The sequence below is a fragment of the Silene latifolia genome, chromosome 4 (assembly GCF_048544455.1).
Source record: "Silene latifolia isolate original U9 population chromosome 4, ASM4854445v1, whole genome shotgun sequence".
In the NCBI taxonomy this organism is placed as follows: Eukaryota; Viridiplantae; Streptophyta; class Magnoliopsida; order Caryophyllales; family Caryophyllaceae; genus Silene; species Silene latifolia.
Window position 1 is genome coordinate 87,249,877 of NC_133529.1, and position 19,724 is coordinate 87,269,600.

Below are 19,724 nucleotides of genomic sequence, written 5' to 3' on the forward strand. Positions count from 1 at the left end.
ATAAGAGATGGACAAAAAAATGCAAGGTTTCATAGTCTAGCATTTTATCAAAGATAACACGTGCATTGGTTGAAATCACAACAAGCAATCAATTAATTATGAAAATATATTAGATTAAGCATAGACTAATTCCTATGATTGGTTCCCCTAATTCCCCATTAACCCTAGCTTAAGAAACTACTCACTCATGATCAAGTTTAGCATGCTAATAAGTTTGTCAATCATACTAACAAAGCAAAACATATGATGAATAAATGATGTGATTAACAATAATTAAACAAAGGTAAAAAGAGATTATACCTATTGAGATGATCCTAATAATAAAGCAAAGAATAATAGAAGTAAACTGATGATTGATGGAACGTTGTCAATCCTCCAATAAACCCCAAATAATCATCTAATTACCCAACTAAACTAAGAACAATTGAGAGAATAAGGAAAGATTAAGATGTGATTAATATTGAAATGTGTATTGCAACTTTGATTAAGGATAAATTAAGAGAATGATTATAATAAGATGAGATTAGATGTTCTAAGATTAAGATGACATGATAATCTAGGTGGTACAATAGGGTATTTATACTAAAATTAAGTACAAGGATTAGGGTTACTAAGCGCTTAAATGACGATTAAAACCCAAAGAGAAGCTTGACAATTTTGCTAATCTTGAGGGACATGCGCGGATCATGCAGCAACTCCTAGGGGAATCCGCGCGTCCTTGCCTGTAGCACGGTTGATCCTGTAAGAAGATCCGCTCGGGCTGGCTTGGAGACGCTCGGATCCTGGCTCTGGGACGCTCGTCCTGAGCTCAGGACGCTCGAATCGTAGCCCAGGGTTCTTCTGTTGTTTTGGCTCCCTAACAATCCGTGGGAATTGTTTTGGGGATGCACGGATCTTTCATCATTGCCCATTTCTCTTCATTTATTTGCTTAGGCTTCTAGCGTCGGTCTCCTCTTCAATGCTTGGTCATTAGATGCGATCCATTTAGCTTCATAAATGCAAGGGTAGCAATCCTCTCCTACCAAGGACACAAAACCTCAAAGAATATGCAAAATGGGAAACTAAAGATAAGAAATGACCCTAATATATGCTAGAAAGCATGGGAACGAGGTTAATTCGGGGACTAAATGTGCTCAAATATGAGTCACATCAGGATCTTATGATTCAACTTGTGTCAAATTTTTTTAAAGTAGAATCTTAACCCGATTCTATGATTATACGGCCCGATCCTACATTATTAATGATGAGTCATAATTATATGCATATTTATGCCTCCCCTTAATTACTTTTGATACAGTTTTCGAGCTAATTTATATTAATTACATGCCTTTTATGTTAGAATGTTGTTACTTCCGCTATTTAATGTTTAATGCAAGAATTATGCATTTGAGGAGCAAAGGAATGAAATGGGCATCGCGGAGTGGGAATACATGAAGCATGGCACAGGAATCTTGAAGAATAAAGGAAGAGAAGTTAAGAAGACCACACGAAGAAAAGAGCTGAAACAGAGTGGATACTCGATCAATCCCACCTAGGCTCGATCGAGGAAGTAGTGTACTCGATCGAGTGCACGTAGGCTCGATCGAGGATCCTATATTCTAAAGGATTTTCCGCAATTTCCATAAGTCGGTTGTGTTTTACTATAAATACCCAATTCTTACCCTATGTTTTACGCTTTATTTTACATAGCTACGTACAATTACCCTAGAAAACTCTCTTAAACTCTTAGTTTAGTTTATTTTATGGTTCTTACTTTCGGATCTAAGCATTTATCTATTACCGTATTAATCTTTCTTCAATATTTATTCAATTGTTATTGTTCATCTTTTATCTTTGCAATTATGTCTTTCATCCATATTAATGTTGTTATTACCGTTAGTATGCATAGCTAATTTCATATTCTAGGGTAAAAGAGGATCTAGGTTGTTAGAAAAGGGTTAACTAGGGATTGATTGTTAAATTCATTTTGTTTGTTGTTCAATTATTGTCTTACATCTAGTTAATTAATTACTGATCAGAATTGGTTACTTAGTCTTGCAAACTAAGATTTTCACCGAATGGGTTAAGACTAGTATAGGCCACGATAATTGAATTAGACTGACTTAATAATAGCGATCACATGTTAAGCTTAGACATAAAAAGACATATTAGAATCGACCGATCGTATGACTTTCAACAATATAAATTGCTCAATCAATGAATTAAATCTCACCCTTTGATGTTTACCTAGTGAACCCGATCCCTAGACTCTTTTAATATATTTGAATTTGTCTTTATTTACATCGCAATTAGTTTAGAAATCAACAAAACAAACCCCCAAGAAATTGTTACCTTTAAGACGAACTTAAATATAAACAAACTAGATTAATTAACTCGCCTCCCTGTGGATTCGACCCTTTCTTACTGTTTACTACTAGTTGTAACAACCGGGATTATAGAACAAAGAAAAAACGTAATATAAAGTAAATATCAGAGTATAATAATGATAAAAGGGTCAAGGTGGCGGAAACACCTGACCAATCCGACTCGCTACTAAATCCAAAAGCCAAACAATTACATTAATCAAAGGTTCTTAAAACATAAAGCAAACTCCTATTTTATTATTAGGCTCGTTTTGCACTTTCCCCAAGCAAGCATCAACCAGTCAGCAACAACTTGAGAATGGGGGTCGACAATCAGTCCGGAGTAACTAGATGCTCCCCCAGTCATGTTTACAACAATTTAATATAATCAACAATTAATAACAATTGAAAGGCAAAAACAGTAAACATGTGAGATCATCTACACTCACGAAAATCCGACAACAACTTGCCATTAAACGATGACATACTAAGACAATCTTACGATATGATGTCAACTCAAAATGAAACATGTGACGACACGAGACAACTAAACCATATTGAGACCACGTGTGAACCATAGAACCATCATAACCACAATACTTGTGACCAAACCAGACCACCAAGCACAATGTATAGAATGAACGCCGTTAGAGCGATTAACGAACTGCCTCTAACTAATGGAGCGATTAACGAACTGCCTCCATTCAATGGTATGGGCCGATTAACGAACTGCGCCCACAGTGGACCGATTAATGAACTGCATCCACACTATGTATAGCGCATAACCACTACCTATATGCCTAAGACCTCGCCAAACCTTTCGGTGCAATAACTGTACACCGAATGACACACGGGGACCAGAGCGATTAACGAACCGCCTCTAACCAATCCCGAACATAGACCATAATAAATCCCCAAAGGGTAGCGTTAGTTCATTCTGATAGTATATAATTGATACTATCGTCATCTATACATCAGTATAACTGACTCTACCAATAATGCATGAGCAACATCATGACACAACTCATAGAACAGTATGACTGACTGTCCTACTTATCATACTAATAAGAGTAAACAACAACATATGCAACACAAGGACATAACAGTTGAACACAATGCAACATATGAAACATGCATCAGCAACCAATGTTATAGTAACTTCAGCCATAACTTTAACAATAACCTTACCTCGTAACCCAATGTTATGTTAGCTTTAGCTATAACATTAACTTCATTAGCCTAATGTTACATTAGCATTAGCTATAACATCGACATGTGACTTAAGTTAAAGTAGCCCAGCTATAACATTGAGCTATAATCTCAAAGTTATACAGCTTCACCTATAACTTTATCATAACCTCAGAGTTGTACCAAACCAGCTATAACATTGAGCCATAATCTCAAGGTTATACTAGTTTAGCTATAACTCTAGGACTTCTCATAAACACCCACCAAGCCGCATATGGAAACCCTAGCCGCGCACCATACGCCCAAAAACGAGGCATAAGCAACATACGTTATGCAAATTTGACGGTAAAAACACATACGTAAACACACAAACACAATTAACATGATAGTAAACAATCAGACTCGTACTAATTACACGAATCAATTATTAAATCATGTAAATTACATCCAATTGGTATAAACACAATTAAAGGAAAACACCTAGTTACCTTATTAGAAATTACTAATGATGCAAATAAGAGACCCAAAACGTAGGTCTAAAGGTCCAAATCAAAACCCTTAAAAACGTCATGGAAGACTCTTCTTCTTCTTCACTCATTAAAATAAGAGGCCCAAAACGTAGGTCTAAAGGTCCATACAAATGATCTCTATAAAAATATTTGGTGATAAATGTGTTGTAAAGATAAGAGCCAGGATTTTGAAAATATAATTTTTGTATGAGATTGGAAGAAGAAAAGATATAAAACAATGGAGTCAATAAAAGAAAAGAGAAGGAGGAGAGAAAGGTACGCCGCACGTCTCACGCAAGAAAACAAAGTGAGCAACCTGCAAACTAGCTTAGGGTTTTATATTTATAAGAGGGATAATAAGTGGGCTTTGGCTCCATTAGCTCATAGAATGGATTACCTGATTATAAATTAGATTGCACGATATTAAAACGCAGCGAGAGCTTATAATAGAAAAGTAGTTACTAAATTAAAATAATAAAATTGTGCCCGAATATTTTAACCTTCCAAGAGTAGATTAAAACGAGAAATAATAAAATAGAGAACGAAGGCGATAAATATAAATATTTCCAGAATATATCCATACACTTCGAAATAATTATTTTAATAAAATACATATATAATAAAATATTATTATAAAATACGGGGTGTTACACTAGTTATTTGAGAATATGATTTATTTTGATAGGCCAACGACTAAAAACAACCTTATCAATTAACAGTTCAATTTTTTCAGTTACTAAAATTTAACATATGACTTTTAAGATAAAAATCTACTATAAACGAGAATAATTAGTAGGCACATGCTAAGATAATAATGTTTTGAGATTTAAACAAGAGATTTTGACATATTCTGATAACACATTTATATATTTTAGTTAATTTGTAGGATCTTACTATTCTACGATCCGATCCTACCGATTCGATCCTAGGAAGCTCATCGATTCAAAGTAGGATCCCGTTCCTAACAACATTGGTTATAGGTCGATGGAGGGTGGGCACATCCCGCAGTGTAAGGTGGTGGTGGTGGCATAGGTGTAGGCATGTCTATGGTGGATGAAGTAAGATCTCGCCCAATGGAAACACGGGGCAGAGAATGTGGAGGAGGAGTAGTCCGTTCCATGGTCTCATCTCCAAATGTGATGTCTCGGGTAACTTCCCATTGGCGGGAAGTTCCATATACCACTCCTCGTCCACCTTCCACGAATAAGTACCCTTCTCCTTCCCATCCACAATCCAAGACTTTCTTTTCAACTAAGCAATATCAAAATATACCACCTTCACGGACATAGGCACATCCACCTCCCCCAGTTCATAGTTTAACAAGTTTCTTGTCAACCTAGTTATTAAGGCTCCACAATCCAATGAGCACTTGTCCGATTCGGTCATCCTTTTAAGAGATAAGCATACCATAGCCACGACATTGAAGTAAAAGTGCTTTTTCCTGTAAGGGTTAAGGTAAGAACTCAAGATTAGTACCTTCGTAGAGTTGAGCTTTCTTGAGTCTTTCCTCCCGTAAAGGAGGTTGGTCAAGGTGCGCAAAAATATCTTTAGGACGGGGTGTTCAATGTCATTTATTTTCATGGTACTCACTAGGTCACCATGACGATTAATGTAAAAGGGAAAGTAGTTCATAGCTTTCAAGTTTTTCTCAACCTTGTCGTAGTTACCCTCGACTCTCCTCCCCACACCCAATTTATCGGCAAAAGCGTCACTAATCAAATTGAAAGAGGTGTTTTTGAGCCTAAATCTCACGGCATGGGTATCCTCGTCATAGGTAAAGGAGCTTAAGAATTAAAGGATTAGATTATGGTAGCTCACCTCCTCCAAGTTGTACAACCCTTCCAAACCAAGGACCGTGAATATATCATGTACCTCCCTCTCGATCCCTAAGGCTCACAAAGCATCAGTCGACTTACATTTCTTTGGGACCATATGACAACCGGCCAAGACAAAGAAGGCTTCCAATTGGGCTTCACTCTTGAATTCGATGCCCCAGTATTCCGAAGCGGTAATGGCGGGTGGTGCCTCTGGTTAAGCACAAGCATTCCTTCCGCGACCGGTTCTAGTACTCCCCGACATGCTACAAGATGGAATCACACAACAAGATACGGAATAGAAGAGGTAAGAATCAAATAACTCAGAAATGGATAGAAAAACTTTTCCCCAACGCTTTAAATTAATAACAAACACTTGAAAATAAATACTTGACACGAGTTTTCATTCAAACAACGTTTACTTAGACACAAGTTTCCCGGAAAAGAAGTTTTGGTGAAATCATGCTATCATCTAATTCTAATTAAAAAGACTAACATTACATGAGGCAAGTAAGCCATGTTGAAAGCATCAAAATCAAAACTTGGGCATGCTTATCACAAAATTTTGTTTAAAAAGGAATTTTTATTAAACCGTTTTATAACTATATCCACAAGATTCTAGCCTAATATGTGACACCCCTCGGTAAGGCAATGGAAATAAATAGTAAAATGCAGCGGAAAACACGATTTTTAAAACTTTTTTAGGCTTCTATTGAACTCCAACGCGAGGTATCACCAACAACGATAAATAAGTATAGTTAGTTAAATTTAGGTTTACAACACAAGTCTATTTATTAGGGAAAAGATATCCTACGAATGAACACGAGTTTAAAAGTAGGTGAGTCTAGCAAAATGATAAATAGGGTCCAAGGGTCAATGATCTCGCTAGCCCACACGTCTTCCCCATAACATCTGCCTCACGAACCTTTCATTCATGTTAACATCAACACCACAGTCAGTGGGGAGTAACTCAAGGTTCTCTCAGCCACAATATGTCAAAATACAAGTAATTAAGAATTTAATTAAACAAACAAGCACAAAGATAAATACTTACGGTAACAAGAAAATCATGATTAGTAGGCATAATTCAATAAGAATAATTATGCACAAATGAGAGAAGAATAATTAGGTCATCCGGTCACATACTATTGCTCTCCGTGGCCAAAGTATTCGATCGAGCAAGGAGAGAACTCGATCGAGAGCTTTCTTTCTGAATTTTACTCGATCAAGCAAAGAGATTTACTCGATTGAGTGGTTCCTCGTCCAAAGTGTTCGATCGAAAAGTGTAATCTGATCGATCAAACTCCTCCACATGTAATTCACTCGATCGAACACTGTAGCTAGTTCGATCGAATTTTTGATGTTGAACCTTGGTGAAGTAGTCGAGAAATGCTTCGTCTTCATTAGCATCTTCAATCTCCGAGTCATACATATTTTCATCATCAATAGACAACTCAGGTCCTTCATGGGAAAGACCGCTTTCGGTACAAACAGCATATACCATCTCTGAGTGCCTAGAATCCGACTCGGCAGCCAATTGGGCTATTTGAGACTCAAGTTCCTCGATACGAGCCTCTCTAAATGTATCAATTTCTTGCACTCGAAGCGCAAGAGCCTTCACCAAGGACTTCAATTCAGCAATCGCCTCTTTCTGTTTATCAGGAGGAGGAACTTGTTGTTGCAGTGGCCAAACGAATGGAGGCTTTTGATAGCCTCGTTGTTGAAACGGATGTGGTGGCACATATGCAAAGGGTTGACTAGCTTGTCTACGCTGCCTAAATGCATAGACTTCGTTGTTCCCTGTAAAGCAAATAACAGCATTGTGCCCAGCAACACCACATCTCCTACAGTAAACCACCTGTTGCGCCATATGATGGAACACAGGTGGAAGATCAAAGGTACTCAAGCCTTCCCTTTGATGATCATTTACCTAGAACTATCTAGGTAGGACCTGTAGGGCCTATCAAAACAACACTAGAGAAAAAGGTGAGAACTGCCTCAAAGAATAAATCCCTTGAGGCTAAAGACAGACAAAAAGAAACAAGTAAATAAAATAGTTGCCTCCCCGGCAACGGCGCCAAAACTTGATACCGTCGTTTTAGTAGCAAAAATAAATGCCTAAAAACTACTAACAAAAGTCAGCGGTAAGTAGGGTCGATCTCCACAGGGAGGCGGTCACTATCTACTTGTTATTCGGTCTGTCTACGGTCACAATTTGAGGGGTTTGAGTTGAATAAACTAAACTAACTAAAGCAGGAAGAGATTTAAGAGACTAACTATAAAGAGAAAGAATTAGGATTCTCGGTTCATCAATGAATGTCAGATGGTCACAGTTTAGGTCACAGATCAGTCGCGTGTACCAGTCTAAGGGGCAGCGAATATCTCCTTCCTGTCTCAATTCACCCTAAAACACAATTAGCTTAGCTTCCGCCCTCACTAAAGCATCCTAATGTTCACTGCAGATCTCAACCTTTCCAACCTTCCGGTCTAGGTCAAGGCTTAAAAAATCAATTAGCTAAATGCGTCGACTCAAGCCGCTAATTACAGTTAATTGCAGTGATTAACAACAAAGACATGATTTTAGCAAAAGATTTGCAAACCTAATTAGCAATTAACATCAACTCATTGAAACCCCTAAATCCTAGTAGGATAATTAGCTAAACATAAAAATGAATAAAGCAAAAGAGAATGATGAAGCAAGAACAAACATACTGAAAGATATAAACTAAAGAGAGGAAGGATTAAATAGAGAGAGAGAGAGAGAGAGAGAGAGAGAGAGAGAGAGAGAGAGAGAGAGAGAGAGAGAGAGAGAGAGAGAACAAAAGAAATTACAGAATGATAAGATGTGTTTATGACCGAATGACAACAGTATGATAAGATGTGTTTATGACCGAATGACAACTTCCTTTATATAGGGAAGTGATTATTAAGATAAAATAAACCTAACACGGAATAAACATCCCGAGTATATAAGCTAGTCACTCGATCGAGCAACTTTATATCACTCAATCGAACAAATCCAAGCTAAAACCTCTCGATCGAGGACTTTAGGTACTCGATCGAATACTTATAAAAAAGGCACCATTCGATGGAGTAGAAAAAGGACTCGATCGAACAAGATAGTACTCGATCAAACACTTTCCAGCGCACAATTCCTGCTTCGCGCACTGATACCCGTCGTGAGGTGTCAAAAATAAGAATTATAATTTCCAACTACAACTATAGCTAGCGGCAGTCGGGTCGAACCACAGAGAGGCAGATGTAAATTCTAGTTGATTTAAACTCAGTCTAAAGTAACAAGTATGGGGGTTGAGTTGATTTGGTCTAAAGCTAGAGTAAAAACAGTAAACTAAAAAGACGGATTAAACAGATAAAGAAAGGTTACTAGGATGATCGGTTCATTAAAGCTTCGGCGGCAGCATACTAAACAGGTCTAAATCGAACACAAGTGAGGCGGGAAACAAGAGGTCCTCTCGGTCCACTCTTAATAGATAGCATCTTTCGATCTCGCTATAGGTCCCTAATATCACTAATACTGACTCTCGTCCTGAAAAGTGACTAACGGTCTAAACTATACCTATCTTTCGACCTCAGCACAGTTTAGTCATTTTAATTGGTGGTCAAATAACATAACCTATCTTTCGATCTAATGGGTCAGTCATAAATTAAGCATCTAACTAGTCGCATGCATTCGATTTGTTAAATACAACATTAAAATCAATTAAAACGAAGGGTAACCTCACGAGGTCAGGCGATCGACCGAGAATGTCAGTCGATCGACTGACACGCGAAACAGGCCGTGTTCAATACTTTGCCGCCTACGCTAAAATTCGCCTACATCCTAGCACAAACTATTTAGCTACTCATGCTAGAAGTAATAACAATAATACTAGGGCATAAAAGGGTTGAATTCATAATTAAAGCGATAGAATAAACAATTAACATGCACGATAAAGATGGTTTCGGGAATCTAACTAGCAATTCTAATCTAATAACGAAATAGATGAATTGAAATAGGGCAGAAGAATACCGAGAATAGCAGAAGAATGATTAAGAACAAAAGCGAAAAATTCCAATGCTTACAATATTCCAAAACCTAGTTCTTCCTAAAACCGTATGTAAAACTTAATGTGAAAACTGAATGTCAAACTTAGGTAAAAACTTTTTTCAACTGAATGTTTCTAGGTTACGTTATATAGCAATTAACGTAACTTCTTATTTCCTAAACCTAGCATCATGGGCTTGCGCTTCCTCAGTCTTCTAATTCTCGTCTGAAATAGCAGTTGGGTCGATCGACTGATAGGATTGGTCGATCGGCTGGTCCTCAGCAAACAGTAGCTTCTGGAACCCGATAGTTGGTCGATCGACTGAAGAAGGTGGTCGATCGACTGCTTGAGCTGCTACTTGACTTTTATAATCTCGTGGATTTGTCTTTTGGGCCTTGAATTGCACACCAAGCTCGTTCCTCGGGTGAATACTTCACGTCATATGCAATGCAGGATACTCGGGGACGGATTTAGCTCGATTTCCGCTAGATTCTTCACATTTCTGCAATAATGTGCAAAAATACGGAAGTAGACGGAAATAGGGAGAAATGTAGCATAAACTACTTGAATGAGCTCTGAAATTCATGTAAAATGGGATGTAAAACATCATATAAAAGACACGCATCAAACTTCCCCAAACCAAACCCTTGCTTGTCCCCAAGCAAGAACTAGACTCGATCTAATTACCTAATGGAACGAGTTCAATCTCAGAGCGAAATGCAACATGTGAAGCCTAAACCATTTTAATGCTTTAACCAACAATCAATTAGCAATGCGAATCGTGCAAACGAGTTATGGAGTCGTTTAAAAACTGCCGAACCGTCAACTATAGAGACTTATCAAATTGGACTCTCACGGGTCGCTCCAATCACTCATAAGCACAGGTGAATAAATAAGACGATAGAAAGAATTTATTTTGTAAAGACTCTCACCTAACTGCGACCTATGAAGACATGCCAGCAATAAAATATGAAAATGATCTCTATGACCGTACATATGCATTCCAACCAACAAAAGACCATGACTCATGCCGAGGTATGTATATGGAAATGTGAGGTATGGGTAAGAAGAGGCAAAACAATTATGGGAATGTGGGGGTACAGGTGATCAAGCTAGTACCGTAACAGAACCATGTGACAATATCCAACTTCTCGCTCATAATCAACAGAAACGGTGCTATAGCAAGCACAAAAGTCACAAATCTCCAAACTAATAAATCAATAAACTCCCCATAGGATATAAATGAAACATGGGAGCAAAAATCGCCAAAAGATAAAGGCTTGAATCATGCGAAATTGATTTTCATCTCGGAATCCAGTCGATCGACCTATAAGGGCAGTCGATCGACTGCTTAAACAGTACAGAACTCCTTTTCTTTCTTTTTCGAATCATTTTTCATCTCTTTTTTTTTCTTTTGTTTTCTTGTCATTTCTTTCTCTCTTTTTTCATTTTCCCAAAAAAGTCTCAACAGAGCATATGCCACCAAAAACGAGTAACAATCCCAACAACTAAACTACTAGCTTGACAAAGGACAGGCTGAATGTAGGATGTAGTAATGGGACAAAAAGGCTGTTTTTGGCAGTGTGGGGCTTATGGGCATAACGAGAAAAGGGAAACCTCTACCACATGTGTCAACTAACCACAGACCGAATGCATACAGGTATTAAGTAGATCAAGTTCATAATTATGCAAATTAAGGAAACATGTCTCATAAAGAGTACTACTCACATTCCTAGATAAACCGGTCATGAGTGTCACCAGTTATAGGCTCTAAAACTCAGAAATATGATGTAGCTTGCCAAAAATCTAAGTCAAGTCTCAAGTCCAGCAAATAATTAACGAAAACTCGTAGATATGCATTTATACGATTCTACTAATAACATGTTAATCAAGCAAGGCTCAGGCAAAACAGGTGCAAATGCAAAATCATCATGGAAATACTACCGTTCCGACTCGACCTATATGCTAAAATAAACGTGCAATTTTTTTATGGAATTTTTGAAATTTTTCAATTTTTTTGGTATTTTGATTTATATGAGAAATGAAATAAACGATGCAAAACAAAAATGTAAACGTGCAACTGAAATGCAATAAAACAATGCAAACGCGACGCAAAACCCTTCCCCAAACCAAATCGCACAATGTCCCCATTGTGCAAAATCATGTAATGAAGAAAAGAGAAATGGGAATTTGCGTAAAATGAAAGAAGACATGAAGTAAAGACTTGGAAACTCACAAGACTTTAAGCGCAGCAAAGGAAACCTCCCCAAACCAGCGTGAGCTAGGAGGTTTCAGTAGCTAGCAGTGCTACCAATAAGTACCTGAAAGACAAATCAAAACCACGCATAAAATCGAGAAAGACAATAATGAAGCGGTAAAATTTTGCACAATTGAGAAAATAGAAGAAATAATTAATTTGACGGAAAGTAAAGTGGAGTAGAAAACTCCCTTAAGTCCGCAAATCGACCAAACACAGCAGGGGAGAGGTCGTGAACAGGTACAGCAGCGTCCTTGGTCGATCGACCAAAAAGGGCAGTCGATCGACCAATGTGTCAGGAACAGTAGCTCCTGGAAAGTGCAACTCAGTCGATCGACCTATAAGGGCAGTCGATCGACTGAAATTACTGCTGTACTCCTTATTTCTTCGTATTTACTCAATGATTTGAGCTAATGAGGTCTAAAAACCTGCAAGTGCACAAAAATACGCGCCCAAAATTTCGCAAAACCCAAAGCAAAGTCTAAAGTACTTAAAAATCCTAAGCAAGCGAAATAAAATGCGAAGTTTTCGCGCACACAAAAACAATAAAAAAAAATAGGTTCGAAAGCAATAAAATGTTTGTAAAGCGCTTGATCAACTAGTAGTTGATCAAGGAAGGCCAAGGTATGGCCCACTTCGTCGGCTTCTGGCTACTAGAGGTAGCCTCATCGGTGCTTATGTTATCAGCTGCACCCTTCTTAGCTTCAACAGTCGGAGAGCTCAACTGATCAACTTTTTCATCTCCCCAATCAAGGACTTCCTCGGACTCGTCAGAATCCAAATCAGACCATCTCACTTTGGTCGGCTCATCCTCAACTTCCTCGTCAGTGGCATAGCTAAGGCAACCAAGACCTCCTCTTTGAATGATCGGCTTCTTCGCAGCTAGAGTGACCTGCAGCTCTTCCTTCCCCAAACCAGCTCCTGCAACATCTAAAATAACAGATTCTTCCTCCTTTTTGCTCCCAGTCTGGGGCGGAGGTGTTAACACAGGAGTAGTAATAGAGATAGGTAAATCAGGAAGCACAAAGTACGATTTCTTTTCAGAAACCGTGTTACAAGTCACAGGCCACATGGGGTCCTTTTTCTTAGCCGGCTGGGCAAAGACAATAGAATGCTTTCCCACTTTGAAAGTCAAGGTCCCTAGACCGACATCTATGACCGCACCAGCAGTGTGCAAAAATGGCCTACCCAAAATAATGGGTATATGGGCATCCTCAGGCATGTCAAGTACAACGAAGTCAATGGGGAAGAAAAACTTCCCTATTTGGACTGGAATGTCCTCTAAGACCCCTATTGGCTGGACCGCAGATCGGTCAGCCATCTGTACTGTCATATCGGTAATAGCAAACCTGGTCAATTTAAGCTTCCTAGCTAGACTCAAGGGCATGACGCTTATACTAGCTCCTAGGTCACATAATGCCTTCTCAATAGAGAAGGTACCTATATTGCAAGGAACAGAAAAGCTACCCGGGTCTTCTAGCTTAGGGGGTGCAGTGTGAGACAAGTAAGAGCATGACTCTTTAGTTAAAGCGACAGTGTGCACATGTTCAAGTGACTTTTTCTTTGAAAGGAGTTGTTTCATAAACTTAGTGTATGCAGGCACTTGGTTAACTAACTCAAGGAAGGGTACCTGAACATTCAAGCTACGAATAACTTTCTCAAACTTACTGAAAGATACCTGTTCCTTCGTCGGCACGAGTCTCTCTGTATATGGGGCTGTAAGAAGTACCTTAGCCCTCTCTTCTAAATCGCGTGTGCCGGTATCCGTGGACTTAGGCTGAAAGTCCACCACCTTTTCCTTGTTGAAACTTGACCCCTCTTCAGACCGTCTCAAATGTGAGCCATTGACCGTCATCGGATCGAACTTCGGAGCCGGGACTGACCCATCAGCACTCGGGTCTTGTCCTAATGTCTTCGGGACTGTCGAACCCCGAAACAAATAGTCTCTCAAATTGTCGGGCATCGGAGGACGAACAATCTCGCTATCAGCAGTAACCTTGGTCGATCGACCACTGTCCTCAGTCGATCGACCGTTGTGCACAGTTCGAGAAGCTCCTGTAACCCGTATGTCAGTCGATCGACCGGGTATATCAGTCGATCGACTGATATACCTGGTAGACGCCTGTTTCTTTGATTTATTCGTTGAAGCTTTCTTTTGACTTGTTTCCGGCTCATCTTTTTCAACAGCGTCCTCGACCATGGCAGGACCCTCAAGGGTGGACCCACTCCTCAAAGTGATGGCATTTAAGGTCTCCTTTTGGTCAGTTTGGGTTGGTAAGTGTCCCGGAGCTCGAGTGTTACTTTTGCTAGCCAATTGAGCAATTTGGCTTTCTAGTAACTTCATCCCGGCCTCTCTAGCTTTGGACTCCTTTAGCAACAAGTTCTTAAGCTCGGAAAATTCAGAATTCTGCGATTGTTGCGGCACATAGGGAGATTTCTGATATTGTTGTTGCTTTTGATGAGGAGGCACATAAGGTTGCTGCTGCGGCGGAGGTTGAGTTGGATTCAGGACATTTTGGCTCCTCTAGCTCAAGTTGGGATGAACATTAGGCTCATAGTAGGTGTTTCTCTGCCTATAATGTTGAAAGGCAGCACAAGACTCAAAAGGACTAGGGCAGTTCTTCGAAACATGTCCTTCAGCACCACACCTTTCGCAGTCGAAAGGACCGTCTGACACAGCATTTACTTGGTACATCCCACCTTTAGAAGCTCCTCCTAGTTCATACTTGTCAAATCTCGCAGTAAGAGCTTCAAGTGCAGCAACAGAGGAAGATTCAGCAGCTCTCCTCTGGTTTCCTCTTGAATTCCCATATTCAGCCTTGTGGGTGGCCAGGTCGTCAATGATCTTCCATCCCTTGGTTGCCCCCAAGTTTTCAGCAAATCGGCCATTGGCTGCAGCATCCAAAATGGCCCTCTGATCGTCGTACAACCCATTATAGAAATGATTGCACAAGCTCCATTTTTCGAACCCATGGTGCGGTATGGTTCGCACCAGCTTCTTAAATCGGACCCATGCCTCGTGGAAGTTCTCATCTGGCCCTTGTTTAAAGCCCGTGATTTGAGCTCTAATAGCAATCGTCCTCGAAGCAGAAAAGTACTTCTTGTAGAAAGCCAATGCCAATGAATTCCAATCAGTGATCCCATGAACGGTTCGGTCCAAATCTCTATACCATTCCCTTGCAGCATCGCGAAGGGAGAAGATGAACATGGTCTCCTTGATCTGGTCTTGGGTCACGCCAGCTGGTGGGGGGTATGGAGCAGCAGTAGTCAATAAAGGTCTCCATATGCTTAGCTGCATCTTCATTTGCAGCTCCCCCGAACTGGTTCTTCTCAACCATGCTAATGTATGAAGGCTTTGGTTCGAACTTCCTGACATCTCCTGGTAATTCGAACCCCTTATATAAATTCGCAGCTGTCGGCTCAGAATGACTAGCTATACTTGCTTCCTCGGCCATGTCTGGAATTTCTGGAGAAGTAACTGTCTCGACTAAAGAAGTGGAAACGGGAGAAGACGGTGGATTTTCCTCGAACAACTCGTTCTCGTAAAAGCTAGAACGAGAACTAGGCTCTTCCTCTAACTGTTGGTCTTGAAATAATCTCCTCTTTACGTGCAAAGATCTTTCAATCTCAGGATCGAATGGTAGTAGTGGACCACCCTGCGACCTGCGCATAAGAAGAAATTACAAAAAGAATATAAGAACAGTTTAAGGAACAGGAGTCCCTTAAACTAAGAAAGACTAAAAATAAAACAACTAAAATTAGAACTATTGCCTCCCCGGCAACGGCGCCAAAATTTGATACCCGTCGTGAGGTGTCAAAAATAAGATTTATAATTTCCAACTACAACTATAGCTAGCGGCAGTCGGGTCGAACCACAGAGAGGCAGATGTAAATTCTAGTTGATTTAAACTCAGTCTAAAGTAACAAGTATGGGGGTTGAGTTGATTTGGTCTAAAGCTAGAGTAAAAACAGTAAACTAAAAAGACGGATTAAACAGATAAAGAAAGGGTACTAGGATGATCGGTTCATTAAAGCTTCGACGGCAGCATACTAAACAGGTCTAAATCGAACACAAGTGAGGCGGGAAACAAGAGGTCCTCTCGGTCCACTCTTAACAGATAGCATCTTTCGATCTCGCTATAGGTCCCTAATATCACTAATACTGACTCTCGTCCTGAAAAGTGACTAACGGTCTAAACTATACCTATCTTTCGACCTCAGCACAGTTTAGTCATTTTAATTGGTGGTCAAATAACATACCCTATCTTTCGATCTAATGGGTCAGTCATAAATTAAGCATCTAACTAGTCTCATGCATTCGATTTGTTAAATACAACATTAAAATCAATTAAAACGAAGGGTAACCTCACGAGGTCAGTCGATCGACCGAGAATGTCAGTCGATCGACTGACACGCGAAACAGGCCGTGTTCAATACTTTGCCGCCTACGCTAAAATTCGCCTACATCCTAGCACAAACTATTTAGCTACTCATGCTAGAAGTAATAACAATAATACTAGGGCATAACAGCGTTGAATTCATAATTAAAGCGATTGAATAAACAATTAACATGCACGATAAAGATGGTTTCGGGAATCTAACTAGCAATTCTAATCTAATAACGAAATAGATGAATTAAAATAGGGCATAAGAATACCGAGAATAGCAGAAGAATGATTAAGAACAAAAGCGAAAAATTCCAATGCTTACAATATTCCAAAACCTAGTTCTTCCTAAAACCGTATGTAAAACTTAATGTGAAAACTGAATGTCAAACTTAGGTAAAAACTTTTTTCAACTGAATGTTTCTAGGTTACGTTATATAGCAATTAACGTAACTTCTTATTTCCTAAACCTAGCATCATGGGCTTGCGCTTCCTCGATCTTCTAATTCTCGTCGAAATAGCGATTGGGTCGATCGATGATAGGATTGGTCGATCGACGGTCCTCAAGAAAGTAGCTTCGGAACCGATAGTTGGTCGATCGACTGAAGGAGGTGGTCGATCGACTGCTTGAGCTGCTACTTGACTTTTATAATCTCGTGGATTTGTCTTTTGGGCCTTGAATTGCGCACCAAGCTCGTTCCTCGGGTGAATACTTCACGTCATATGCAATGCAGGATACTCGGGGACGGATTTAGCTCGATTTCCGCTAGATTCTTCACATTTCTGCAATAATGTGCAAAAATACGGAAGTAGACGGAAATAGGGAGAAATGTAGCATAAACTACTTGAATGAGCTCTGAAATGCGTGTAAAATGGGATGTAAAACATCATATAAAAGACACGCATCACGCACTGAACTTCAAATGGCGGCCATTTCTTCGTTACTTAGGCAAACAAAGCGTTTTCACTTGTGTTGGAAAGCTAAGAGGACAAGCTTTCATCTCCAATTGGAATCACGTGAAAGTAAGTTGTAGAACGTGAGATATGGCTCTTCAAAGTAGGCACTAGTGACTTAAAGTTCTTCCTTTGCTCGCCTAGCTATCTTACTTCTATGCGCATCTCAAAATAGTAGTCTTCAATCTCCGACTCAACTCTTCTCCTAAATGCATGCATAGGGTCATGTTTTAGGCTTGATTCCGCTTCACTTTGGTTCATTCCTGCAAATAAGACAAGAGAAACCAAAGTAGACAATTCGGGGGACATTTGTAGCTAAACACTACTAAATATGCATAAAATGCGTGCAAATATGATACAAAAAGTCTATATAAAATGCACGCATCATTGGCCTTTCTTCAAAAGAAAGACTCGTCTCTAGTTTGGGAACTTCATTTTGCAACACATGACTTGGGTCGCTAATGTACTTCCTAAGTTGAGAAACATGAAAAACGTCATGAACCTTACCCAAACTCGGGGGCAAAACCAACTTGTAAGCCACGGCACCAATCCTTTTTATCACTTCATAAGGTTCAATGTATTTCGGACTCAATTTAGCTTTAACTCCAAACCTCTTTACTCCTTTCATCGGGGACACTTTCAAGAACACCTTATCTCCAACTTCAAACTCCAAGGGTCGACGGCGAACATCGGCATAAGATTTTTGTCGATCTTGAGCGGCTTTCATTCTTTCACGGATGAGCTTCACTTGATCAATAGTTTCGGCTAACTGTTGTTGTAGGAAAATTCCACCAAGGGTAAGGTCTTCTCCCAACTAGCATGAAAATCAAGGGCACAAGCTCGTAACAAGTCTTCTAGAGTTTGAATGGTTCTTTCGGTTTGTCCATCGGTAGCAGCATAAAAATCGGTACTCATCAACAACTTAATTCCCATAGCAACTTGTAAGGCCTTCCAAAATCTTGAACAAAACCTAGGGTCACGATCCGACACGATCTCCTTAGGTACACCATGGTATTGAACGATCTCTTCTACATAAGCACTAGCAAGACGATCCAAATTCCATATCTCTTTAATAGGGATGAACCTAGCACATTTGGTCAACCTATCCACAATTACCCAAACGGCATCCTTTCCAGCAACGGTCTTGGGCAATGCCATGAGAAAATCCATGGAGATGGATTCCCACTTCCACAAAGGTACATCCAAGGGTTGTAGCAAACCTCCGGGTCTCTTATGTTCAATCTTCACGTGTTGGAAAGTTAGGCCACCAAAATTAAAGTTTCAAATCTTTATACATCTTGTTACCTCCGGGGTGAATCGAGTAATGGGACAAATGAGCCTCATCAAGCACTCTCTTCCTTAAGTCTGCGGCATCGGGGACATACATGCAACCTCGGTAGCGGAGGTATCCACTAGCATCCATCTCACAATCCTTAGCTTTCCCTTCAAGAAGCTTGGCTTGAAAACTCTTAAAAGTAGCATCATCCACAAGGTTATCTAGAATCTCACGGTGAAGAACGGGCTAGGCAACCATAGCACCAAGGTAATCAAAACCATTCTCCACAAATTGCAAACTCAACTTACGAAACTCGGCGCAAAGGTCATCGGGGAGTACACGAAAAGCACTCAAGGAATGAGTCGGCTTCCTACTAAGAGCATCGGCAACCACATTAGCTCTTTCTTCATGGTATAACAACTCTACATCATAGTCATTAACTAGCTCCAACCATCGGCGTTGTCTCATATTCAACTCCTTTTGGGTAAAGATATACTTCAAACTCTTATGATCGGTGTAGACACGACAATGAACTCCAATGAGATAGTGTCTCCACATCTTCAATGCGTGAACAACGGCGTCTAACTCAAGATCATGAGTAGGATAGTTCACCTCATGAACTCTCAATTGTCGCAAAGCATAGGCAACAACTCTCCTATTTTTCATGAGAACACAACCCAATCCCATCTTAGAAGCGTCACAAAACACATCAAAATCAACTCTATCCTCGGGCAATGTCAACACGGGATCGGTAGTCAACCTTTTCTTCAATTCTTGGAATGCTTCCTCACAAGACTCGGTCCAAAGGAACTTGGTCTCTTTCTTCAAAAGTTGAGTCATCGGCCCAGCAAGCTTAGAAAAATCTTTCACAAATGGACGGTAATAACACGCCAAACCCAAGAAACTACGGATTTGACCAACATCGGTCGGACTCTTCCACTCAATCACGGCTT